Genomic DNA, 12,916 nt, shown 5'->3' with positions numbered 1-12,916 from the left:
AATCAATCTGTATTTAAATTCATTGACTGGGGACCCCACGGATTGTTTGTGAACTGCTCTGAGGAACAAGAAAAGAACCATAACTGTTCCTGGTATAATAAGTCCAACGTGTGGGGATTTCATAAGACCAATACTAGATTTTGGACTGATAAGGACGTACTGTTAAATTGGTATAATGGGGGATTGTCTCCACCTTGACCCAGAATCATAGTCCCTATTGTGGGACCTGAGGAATGGCATGTGTGGAAGATTCCTGCTGCATTGGAGCGCTTTGCCAGTGTGTATGGGACTGCAAAAGCCTTAAAACCTCAAAACTATACCTTTTTATACAATAGTACAGGTTATATCCAATCTTGTGTGCACCTCCCATACATGTTTATTGTAGGTAACTTTGATATAGATCTTTCTGCTAAGATTGTTAATTGTATAGCATGTGCCTTGTATACATGTTTAAACCATACTATTTCATATCATAATGTCAACATTGCAATAGTCGAGCAGAGATCTGAATTGTGGCTTCCTGTTAACCTAACAGAACCATGGACCGACTCTGTATTTCTCTCAGTGTTACTCAAAAATGGCTTAAAGACGTCAAAGCGCATAATGCTAATGCTAAGCTAAGTCACTTCAGTCGTGTCCAACTCTGTGAGACCCCATAGACAGCAGCCCGCCAGGCTCCACCGTCCCTGGGATTCTCCAGGCAAGAAGATCCTTAGTCTAATATCTATTACAGTAGGAACCCTATCTGGTATGGCACTACACAATTCTATACAGAATCATGATTTTATAACTGCTTGGCACAAAGATTCCCATGATCTCTGGACTCGACAAGCTCATATAGATCAACAATTGCAAACACAAATTAATGAATTACAAACAGCGGTAATTAATGTAGGAGATCAAGTATAGCAACTTACTTTCCAAACACATATACCTTGTCACTGGAATTTTACTTCTTTCTGTATAACTAACATGCCCTATAATGGCACTGAATATCCTTGGGATAAAGTTAAATCACATTTGCAGGATCTCACGGATAACTCAAGTTTGGACATCAACCTTCTAAAATGACAAATTGCTAATTTTCAAGTTAAAATATCTAAGGAATTATATAGCACCCAATTTTATGATACTTTAACCAAAACATTATCTTCTCTGGATCCCAGGACTTGGTTTTCAGGAGGCAACCTTTTTATGTATATATTAATTGCTCTGCTTTTTCTGTCCTTGTTTGTAGGATACAGACATCTCTACTCAAGACTCCGTGCCTCCCACAAAGGAGTCCAGTTAGCAGCTGCCGTGCTTAAACTAAAAACAAAAAGAGGATATGTTGGGAGGCACAGTGCAGAATAGCCTTGAAGGAGAATGTCCTCAGGGAAATGGCAAAGGGCCAGAATTACCCAGGCATTGTGTACTGATAGCTGAAAAACATTTCCTGCCTTTGGCTATGCTCAGAGCCAAAATTTAGTGATTAAACATTAAAGACGTTGCTTGAGAAAATGGGTCATGGATAAACACATGGGTCGTTAAGAAGGCACTGGTCCTTGAAGTATCTTTTACTGATTATATCTTAGCCTTGTACGTGCCCTGCTGGCCATATGTTCTAAGCTCTTTGTTCCTTGCTCCTATAAAAAGGCTTGACTACAGAAATAAAGTTGTCAGTCTTTGCAGAGACTGTCCGAGCGTTGTTCTTTCAGGTTCGCTGTTTCCAAGTCCCGGGAAAGAAAATTCCCACAGGGTGCATATATATTTATAATTGTTATACCTTCTTCGATTTATCCTTTGATCATTATGTAGTGTCCTTCTTTGTCTCTTTTTACAGCCTTTGCTTTAAAGTCTATTTTATCTGATATGAGTATTGCTACTCCTGCTTTCTTTTGATCTCTGTTTGCATGGAATATCTTTTTCCAGTCCTTCACTTTCAGTCTGTATGTGTCCCCTGTTTTGAGGTGGGTCTCTTGGAGACAACATATATAGGGGTCTTGTTTTTGTATCCATTCAGCCAGTCTTTGTCTTTTGGTTGGGGCATTCAACCCATTTATGTTTAAGGTAATTACTGATAAGTATGATCCCATTGCCATTTACTTTATTGTTTTGGGTTCAAGTTTATACACCGTTTTTGTGTCTCCTGTCTAGAGAATATCCTTTAGTATTTGTTGGAGAGCTGGTTTGGTGGTGCTGAATTCTCTCAGCTTTTGCTTGTCTGAGAAACTTTTGATTTCTCCTTCATATTTGAATGAGATCCTTGCTGGGTACAGTAATCTGGGCTGTAGGTTATTTTCTTTCATCACTTTAAGTATGTCTTGCTATTCCCTCCTGGCCTGAAGAGTTTCTATTGAAAGATCAGCTGTTATCTTTATGGGAATCCCCTTGTGTGTTATTTGTTGTTTTTCCCTTGCTGCTTTTAATATTTGTTCTTTGTGTTTGATCTTTGTTAAATTGATTAATATGTGTCTTGGGGTGTTTCGCCTTGGGTTTATCCTGTTTGGGACTCTCTGGGTTTCTTGGACTTGGGTGATTATTTCCTTCGCCATTGTAGGGAAGTTTTCAACTATTATCTCCTCAAGTATTTTCTCATGGTCTTTCTTTTTGTCTTCTTCTTCTGGGACTCCTATGATTAGAATGTTGTGGTGTTTAATATTGTCCTGGAGGTCTCTGAGATTGTCCTCATTTCTTTTAATTCGTTTTTATTTTTTCCTCTCTGATTCATTTATTTCTACCATTCTATCTTCTATTTCACTAATCCTATCTTTTGCCTCCATTATTCTACTATTTGTTGCCTCCAGAGTGTTTTTGATTTCATTTATTGCATTATTCATTATATATTGACTCTTTTTTTATTTCTTCTAGGTCCTTGTTAAACCTTTCTTGCATTTTCTCAATCCTTGCCTCCAGGCTATTTATTAATGATTCCATTTTGATTTCAAGATTTTGGATCAATTTCACTATCATTATTCGGAATTCTTTATCAGGTAGATTCCCTATCTCTTCCTCTTTTGTTTGGTTTGGTGGGCATTTATCCTGTTCCTTTACCTGCTGGGTATTCCTCTGTCTCTTCATCTTGTTTATATTGCTGAGTTTGGGGTGTCCTTTCTGTATTCTGGCAGTTTGTGGAGTTCTCTTTATTATGGAGTTTCCTCACTGTGGGTGGGGTTGTATCGGTAGCTTGTCAAGGTTTCTTGGTTAGGGAAGCTTGTGTCAGTGTTCTGGTGGGTGGAGTTATATTTCTTCTCTCTGGAGTGCAATTAAGTGTCTAGTAACAAGTTATGAGATGTCAATGGATTTGGAGTAACTTTGGGCTGCCTGTATATTGAATCTCAGGGCTGTGTTCCTGTGTTACTGGAGAATTTGCATGGTATGTCTTGCTCTGGAACTTGTTGGCCCTTGGGTGGTGCTTGGTTTCAGTGTAGGTATGAAGGTGTTTGATGAACTCCTATCGCTTAATGTTCCCTGGAGTCAGGTGTTCTATGATGTTCTCAGGATTTGGACTTGAGCCTCCTGCTTCTGGTTTTCAGTCTTATTTTTACAGTAGCCTCAAGACTTCTTCTATACAGCACCGTTGATAAAACATCTAGGTTAAAGATGAAAAGTTTCTCCACAGTGAGGGACACCCAGAGAGGTTCACAGGTTTACACAGAGAAGAGAAGAGGGAGGAGGGAGTTAGAGGTGACCCTAATGAGATGAGGTGGAATCAAAAGAGAAGAGAGCAAACTAGCAAGTAATCACTTCATTATGTGTGCTCCACAGTTTGGACCACTCAGAGATGTTCATGGAGTTATACCGAGAAGAGAAGAGGGAGGAAGGAGACAGAGGTGGTCAGGAGGATAAAAGCGGGGAATGAAAAGGAGAGAGACAGATCCAGCCAGTAATCAGTTCCCTAAGTGTCCTCCACAATCTGGAATACACAGAGATTCAGAAAGTTGGGTAGAGAAGAGAAGGGGGAGAGAGGAGACAGAGGTGACCTAGTGGAGAGAAAGGAGAGTCCAAAGGGGGAGAGAGCAGTCAAACCAGTAATCTCGCTCCCAAGTAAAAATAGGTACTGAAGATTGGGTTCTTAAAGGTACCAAATTGATAACAAATACCAAAAAGCAAAGATTAAAATTCTAGAGTAGAGGTTGTATTTTCAAAAATACCATATTAAAGAAAAGAAGAAGAAAAAAAAATAAAAGTCACAAAAGTTATTAAAAATATATATATATATGAAGTTTGCTTTAAAAATAGTCTTTTTTGAAAAGTAATAGTAAGTTATAAAAATGAAAATTAAAGGAGTAATAGAGGACTTAAAAAAAGTTAAAAAGAAAAGAAAAAGACAAAAAGAAGAAGAAGAAAAAAGAAAAGAATGATCATAAAAATAGTAAAAATATATCTAGGACTTTCTCTGGTGTTGTTGTGGGCAGTGTGGGGTCAGTTCATTTTCGGAAAGTTTCTTGGTCTGGCTTATATTTCTCAGATCTATAGGCCCCTTCCTATGTAGTTGGTACTAACTACAGGGTTTTAGTCTATTGCACCTGTCACTTCCAAGGCAGTTCCCTTGGGTTTAGCTTCTGTTTGCTGGTCTCTTCAGTGTCTGATTTCTGTCCTGACACAAGGAGGGTGGTGGTGGACACTTTTTTAGGCTCACTTGTTCAGTTGTGCTGTGGGGAGGGAGGGATGCTGCAAACAAATAACACTGGTGTGTGCTTGTAGTGTCTCAGCCACACTGGGCTTGCACCCACTCACGGCGCGTGCACCCTCCCTGCCCACACAGCTCAGGCTCTAGGTTGCTCTGCCTGGAACCATCCAAGGCCGCCCCTGGGCTGCATGCACCTCCCAGGTCTAAGCCACTCAGGTTCAGGCACTCAGGTAATCCTCAGAGGCTCAGACTCCATTGGGCCTGCGTTTTGTGCCCTTCCCAGCTCCGAGCAGCTCAGGTGATGAGGTGTTTGGCGAGCACGGTCACTGCGACTTATCGCCTCTCCCGTCGCTGCCATTCGGTTTTCTGGGTGTACAACCGGTGCACCTTCTCAGTGGATGACTGTCCAGAACCCCAAGAAGTCTTAGTAAGCAAAGAGGCCTGCTTGAAGTTTGGTAGATAATGTCTCTCTGGGGCTGTGATTGCCCCCTTCCGGCTCTGGCTGCCTGTCTCCTGTCACCGGAGGGGGAAGGTCTGCAGCCGGCTAGTTCTGTTCCGCCCTTTGTTCTGTGAGCGGCCCTGGTGGTGTCTTAGGGCTTTTTGCGTGGTAGCTATCCCACAGTCTGGTTTGCTAGCCCAAATTAGTTCACTCTGATTACCCTCGGGGGCATTCAGGCCCGATTCTTACTCTAAGCAATGCAGCCCGCACCTCCCTGCCCAGCCCCCGCTTGCTAGTGGCGGGCGCAGGCGTCTGTGCTGCTTCTCCACTGGGGGAGTTACCATTGGGCTCGTAATCTGTGGGTTTTAATTATTTATTTATTTTTCCTCCGTATTATGTTGCCCTTTGTGCTTCCAAGGCTCGGCACAGACTCGGCAGTGAGAGTGTTTCCTGGTGTTTGAAAACTTCTCTCTTTTTAAGACTCCCTTCCCGGGACAGAGCTCCATCCCCACCTCTTTTGTCTCTTTTTTTGTCTTTTATATTTTTCCTACCTCCTTTTGAAGACAATGGGCTGCTTTTCTGGGTGCCTGATGTCCTCTGCCGGCTTTCAGAAGATGTTTTGTGGATTTTACTCAGTGTTTAAATGTTCTTTTGATGAATTTGTGGGGGAGAAAGTGATCTCCCCATCCTATTCTTCCGCCATCTTAGGACCGCCTCTAAAACTATTTTTTTATATCTCAATTACAGTTCCCATGGTGTGTATTTCAACAAATGTTTGGACTATAAATTAATTTTCAAATTAATAAGATGGTATGTGTTCATGTGTAAAGATTATGTAGATTAGATTAGTTCTTCCCTGCTGGCAGGTAATACCAGATATATACCAGATAAATATGTATGTATATATACATACATATATACACATGCACATTATATATTCCTGTAAAAATGCCTGTGTATATGTATGTGTGTTTACATATACATGTAGATGTATATACATATGTATTCTTTTCCTTTACTCTCTATTTTATTCATCTATTTATTGTCAATATAAATATAGGTTCTCTTACTTAAGTTTATAATTTCTTGATATCTAAATTGTTCTCATTTGCAGAAGCCTTGTGTTATATGGTCCTTTTAGTTCCCATAGGCATATTAGAATAATTTGTCTAAGACAATAATAACTGTGAATCAATTATTTCCCTAAGAATCCCTGATTTCTTATATTGGAGAAAACATATACCAAGAAAAGGTATGCTTATTCTACTGGGTGTCCATTGCACCTAAGCCTTTTCAACGTACAGAGCTAGGAAATATATGAAATATATGTAGACACACACATGTGTATCCATATATGTTTTAATTGCAGTCTATATATTGCTCAAACTCCATTCATTCATCCGGAGAAGGCAATGGCAAGCCACTCCAGTACTCTTGCCTGGAAAATCCCATGGGCAGAAGAGCCTGGTAGGCTGCAGTCCATGAGGTTTCTAAGACTCCGAAACGACGGAGCGACTTCATTTTCACTTTTCACTTTCAGGCATTGGAGAAGGAAATGGCAACCCACTCCAGTGTTCTTGCCTGGAGAATCCCAGGGATGGTGGAGCCCGGTGGGCTGCCATCTATGGGGCCGCATAGAGTCAGCACAACTGAACTGACTTAGCAGCAGCAGGAGCATTCATTCATACTGGTATCTCCATCACCATAGAGTTCTCTCAGGGCATTCACCCTTTATTTGCAATTCCTTTCTCTGACAATAGCAAGCTGAGTTTTATTGTCTACAATATATTTACTGATTTTTGCAGCCCAAGTTAAAGCAGTGTGAGAATTGGTATCCTAAAACTGTGAAAAACACTTCCAAAATAGAGTGCATAACTTGCAGTTATTTTTTTTTCAGTGTATTTTACAGCATATTCAATATTATTATTTATTCAACATTTTTGCACATCTTTTCCTTTCTTACATAAAAGGTAGCTTATTAGGGATATTCTTTTGCACACAATGCTTTTTCAATGAAATTACCTAAAAAAGAGAAAGTTAAATGCAAGAGTCTGGCGGTTTTAAAGTAACATGTCATTTGAAAATCCTAATGCATTACATAAAAGACATTAAACATTAAAGTTAGGATTTGTTATGGTTCTAGTTTTTATTCTTACCAATTGGTGTTGGTATCAGCAGAAGGCCAACACCGAAATCAGATTGATTATATTCTTTGCAGCCAAAGATGGAGAAGCTCTAAACAGTCAGCAAAAACAAGACCAGGAACTTACTGTGGCTCAGATCAGGAACACCTTATTGCCAAATTCAGACTTACATTGAAGAAAGTGGGGAAAACCACTAGACTATTCAGGTATGACCTAAATCAAATCCCTTACGATTATACAGTGGAAATGAGAAGTAGATTTAAGGGACTAGATCTGATAGATAGAGTACCTGATGAACTATGGATGGAAGTTCATGACATTGTACAGGGGACAGGGATCAAGACCATCCCCAAGAAAAAGAAATGCAAAAAGGCAAAATGGCTGTCTGAGGAGGCCTTACCAACAGCTGAGGAAAGAAGCGAAGCAAAAAGCAAAGGAGAAAAGGAAAGATATAAGCATCTGAATGCAGAGTTCCAAAGAAGAGCAAGGAGAGATAAGAAAGCCTTCTTCAGTGATCAATGCAAAGAAATAGAGGGAAACAACAGAATGGGAAAGACTAGAGATTTCTTCAAGAAAATTAGAGATACCAAGGGAATATTTCATGCAAAGATGGGCTCAATAAAGGATAGAAATGGTATGGACCTAACATAAGCAGAAGATATTAAGATGAGGTGGCAAGAATACATAGAGGAACTGTATAAAAAAGATATTCACGACCCAGATAATCAAGATGGTGTGATCACTGACCTAGAGCCAGACATCCTGGAATGTGAAATCAAGTGGACCTTAGGAAGCATCACTATGAACAAAGCTAGTAGAGGTGACAGAATTCTAGTTGAGCTATTTCAAGTCCTAAAAGATAATGCTGTGAAAGTGCTGCACTATATGCCAGCATATTTGGAAAACTCAGCAGTGGCCACAGAACTGGAAAAGGTCAGTTTTCATTCCAATCTCAAAGAGAAGCAATGACAAAGAATGCTCAAACTACCACACAGTTGCACTCATCTCACACACTAGTAAAGTAATGCTCAAAATTCTCCAGGCCAGGCTTCAGCAATATGTGAACCATGAACTTCCAGATGTTCAAGCTGGTTTTAAAAAAGGCGGAGGAACCAGAGATCGAATTCCCAACATGTGCTCGATCATCAGAAAAGCAGGAGAATTCCATAAAAACATCTATTTTTGCTTTATTAACTATGCCAAAGCCTTGACTGTGTGGACCACAATAAACTGGAAAACTCTGAAAGGGGGGAATACCAGACCACCTGACCTGCCTCGAAATATGTATGCATGTCAGGAAGCAACAGTTAGAACTGGACATGGAACAACAGACTTGTTCCAAATAGGAAAATAAGTACGTTAAGGCTGTATATTGTCACCCTGCTTATTTAACTTATATGCAGAGTACATCATGAGAAACGCTGGGCTGGAAGAAGCACAAGCTGGAAACAAGATTGCCGGGAGAAATATGAATAACCTCAGATATGCAGATGACACCATCTTTATGGCAGAAAGTGTAGAGGAACTAAAGAGCCTCTTGATGAAAGTGAAAGAGGAGAGTGACAAAGTTGGCTTAAAGCTCAACATTCAGAAAACTAAGATTATGGCATCTGGTCCCATCACTTCATGACAAATAGATGGGGAAACAGTGGAAACAGTGGCTGACTTTGTTTTGGGGCTCCAAAAATCACTGCAGATGGTGATTGCGGCCATGAAATTAAAAGACGCTTACTCCTTGGAAGAAAAGTGATGACCGAGCTAGACAGCATATTAAAAAGCAGAGACATTACTGTGCCAACAAAGGTCTGTCTAGTCAAAGCTATGGTTTTTCCAGTAGTTATGTATGGATGTGACAGTTGGACTATAAAGAAAGCTGAGTGCTGAAGAACTGATGCTTTTGTAGTGTGGTGTTGGAGAAGACTCTTGAGAGTCCCTAGGACTGCAAGGAGATCCCACCAGTCCATCCTAAAGGAGATCAGTCCTGGGTGTTCATTGGAAGGACTGATGTTGAAGTTTAAACTCCAACACTGTGGCCACCTGATGCGAAGAAGTGATTCATTGGAAAAGACCCTGATGCTGGGAAAGATTGAGGGCAGAAGGATAAGGGGATGATAGAGGTTGAGATGGTTGGATGGCATCACCGACTCAATGGACATGGGTTTGGGTAGACTCTGGGGGTTGGTGATAGACAGGGAGGCCTGGCGTGCTGTGGTTCATGGGGTTGGACAGATTCGGACATGACTGAGCAACTGAATGACTAAACTGAAGTGAACTGAAGAGACTGTTTGATTAAATTAACCATGGGAAATCACAAAGTTATACTTTCCCAGAACAGAGAAGACTATCTTATAGGCAGCATGTGAGGAAAATGCTATGTGAAAACATTTACATATTTTACAATAATAATTTACAATAAAATTATCTTAAATATTTAGTAGGGGATAAAAAGCATTTAATGTACTCATTGGATCTGTTGATGGGGAAACACTTGTCTATGGTTCTTATTTTAGACTACACAGTTCATGCTAAATAATTGTGCTGACTCAGCAACTCTAGGGCAAAAGTAAAACCCTGATAGTAATGCAGAATGGACTATCCACCAACAATTAGCAAAATTTTCATACATTTTACGTAAGGCCTTCCATCTTACAGAATTCTTTTTTTATTTATAACCACCAAGTCTCTCTGCCAAAATTTTCCTATAAATGCTTTATTAAAGAGAAGGAGATAGAAAAAACTTTATATTATTTTCTGCAAATCAAAATAAAAATTAGCAGTTTGGTAAAATATCGTTATTTCTAGTGAGTTCACTAAGGTTTCACAAAACTGGGAAAAGTCTAAGAAATAACTACATACACAACATATACATGTACAACAAAAAGAACAAATCTCACAACAAATTAAAGTGTTTTCTTTCCAAAAATATGACTGTCTCTAGGGACCTTTGTTACCCTTTCTCAAAGCATGTCTCCACGTTGGTACCACAAGCACAGCAATTACTAAAAATCTACATTATACATGCTATATGATTTGATCCTAAACTGGATCTACCTTATCACTGAAGTAACATGAATATATTTATTTTTCCACCTGAAATGAAAAGGTGTCAGATCAATTCTTACTCTCTGATTTCTGCCTTTGACTCTGACATTATTACAAATTGCCCTAAGGCATATCTTTTCTTTTAATACACTGTCTCAAATGCAAATGTTCAACTGTAGTTATTGTTCAACATTATATAACCAAGAAGAAATGCCACCTAGTTATTAAACTGTCAGAACATTAAAAGTGAATAAATCATAACAAGCTTCATAGTCTATAAAGCCATAGCAACAGTCAGTTTCTTCAGAAGAGAACTTGGAAAGTGCATAGAGGGAACTAAAGGACCAAAACTGAGAGGAACAATTTATTGTCTTCAAACATTTTTGACTCTGTCATGAAAATTAATAAGGATGTAGAATTTCCCTTGTACTAACCATCCTTTTATTTTCTAATATGTGACTTAGTTAAGGGAATATTTCTAACTATTAAAATATAGTTCCTTGCTGAGTAGCTCTAACAAAACACCACCATCTGATATTTAATTGTAAATTGAAGTCACCCCAGATACCTATTTGTGAATACTTTGGATTTAGCTTTACATAAGTTTCTGTTACATGAGAAACATATTTTTTTTTCACAGGAAAGAAATATTATAATTTTCTTTCTTATTCTCTCAGTGGCCATATCAACATTATTGAGCCATATCATCTTTAATTACAGATTTTTTTCTACAGTGTGTAAAAATGGATGCTTTCATCAGGTATCCTCTTAGGACAAAGATAGCAAAAGCTTTTGTATAGTAACTCAAATGGAGTTTTGTTGAGTTTAATTAACATAATGCACTATTTACCTTTCATTGCAAACTGAACAAACATAAAAGTAGAGCCTATGAAAGCAAAGTCTTTGAGGTGTTTATAAAGTCCTAAATTAATGTTGCAAATTACAGGGTTGTACAAAACAAAAGTAGCATGGTATCAAGTGACCTAAATGACTGTTCTTTCAGAAAGTAAATAGGGAAAGATATAAAACTGGGCATTCCATGGCAAACTATGTTACAATGTCTTTCAGCTGCTCCCTGTATTTTGGACACAGTGTAGCCAGTGGAGATCATCAGCAGGTACTGGAGTAATATATGTGTTTTCACTCCTTCTGACCATCTGAAGTGACCACCAAAGTTGAGATTGAAATTTCAACCCCAACTAATCTATTTAAGCTATTCTAATTAATATATCATCAATAATCTCAGCTAATTTCTACAATAAATTATAGTCCTTATTGCTGCCTAAGAATATAACTGAATCTCAAACTCTTTTAGCCTACCATAAGCAATGAACTTTAATAGGTAGATATGCATTCCTTGTACTAGTTGGTGAGACATTAACTGCCCCTAGTTTTCTTAGTACAGGATGACTTGATGGATGATGGTTGTCATCCTCTTATCTTGCAAATTTATTTTAATAATGGGACAATATTTGGCATGTTTTTGTTACATAATCGACTTCCAGGTACAAAGGCAGAACAGGTCAATCTGCACATGTAACTATTTGTTGCCATCAGATATAATTATATTAAGGTATAATCTAAAAGATAAAATTTCATATTTGATATTTCTCACACAGATGTGTAATTTCCTCCATTCTTTGACTTATGATCAGGAAGGAACTTAGAATATCTCTACTTTATAATGAGGGAGAAAGAGTAAGTCTTTTGTACTTTTCTAATTCTGATTTTCAGATTTAAAGTGATAATGGGTCACTCATAGATAAAAGAGAGAATGCCGGGCAAAACACAAAAGAATGTCAAGAGGGAGATATATCTGACACTTACTTCTAAATAGCATATACTATTGTACATCCTTCCAGGGAATCACTTAGTACATTTGTTAGTGAGGAGGCTGTTACCGTATTCATCTACTCATCATGTAGCAGCTGTTAACGTCATTGTCACAAATGAAATGCACTTGGATTCCACAACAACAAAAAAAAGGGGAGGGGGAGGGAGAATCAACATAAAAAATGTATTCAATTTTATTTGTATTATTTCATTTTCATGTTCATTTGGTAATAGTTCAGCTTTTTATTTTCTTACATATAATTAAGCTATTTGAACAAATAAAATATCATGTAGGAAAAATGCAACAAATTGGTTTTAATGCAACAATTTCATTTTTTAAAGATTGTTTCCATTACTTAGTGCAAACAATAAGGATGAGGTGGTGCTCCACAAAATGTTGGAGAAGGGGAATTTTTGAATTTTGGGGTGGAAGGTTTCAGCATCCTATTGTGAGAAACTTGGTATAGAAAGATACCTTTAAGTGCTGTAAATTATGTGAGGAGATATCAAAGGATGAAAGGTCAAATAGATTTAGGAAACACTGAGTTTATTAAAAGTAAACAAGTTTCTTTCATTCAGATCTTCTTTGAGCTTTAAATAAACAATTTGAGCCCATGTGAGGAGATAGCAAAATAGAAAATGTGGAGAAACCAATGAGGAATGTTATATAAGGAAAGCTTTGAAAAGATAAGGTCAGGCTTTATAAATTCCAGATCTGTTGTATAGCAGATTACCTTGGATGAAAATTTTAATTTATTTAAACTTATTGCCTAATTAATAAAAAATTTAAAATTATACCTAACTTTGAGGGATGTTGTGAGATATATGTAAGGAAAATGCTAAATG

Source organism: Bos taurus, chromosome 17, assembly GCF_002263795.3.
Source record: "Bos taurus isolate L1 Dominette 01449 registration number 42190680 breed Hereford chromosome 17, ARS-UCD2.0, whole genome shotgun sequence".
Classification (NCBI taxonomy): Eukaryota; Metazoa; Chordata; class Mammalia; order Artiodactyla; family Bovidae; genus Bos; species Bos taurus.
Note: the sequence above shows the minus strand (reverse complement) of the source record.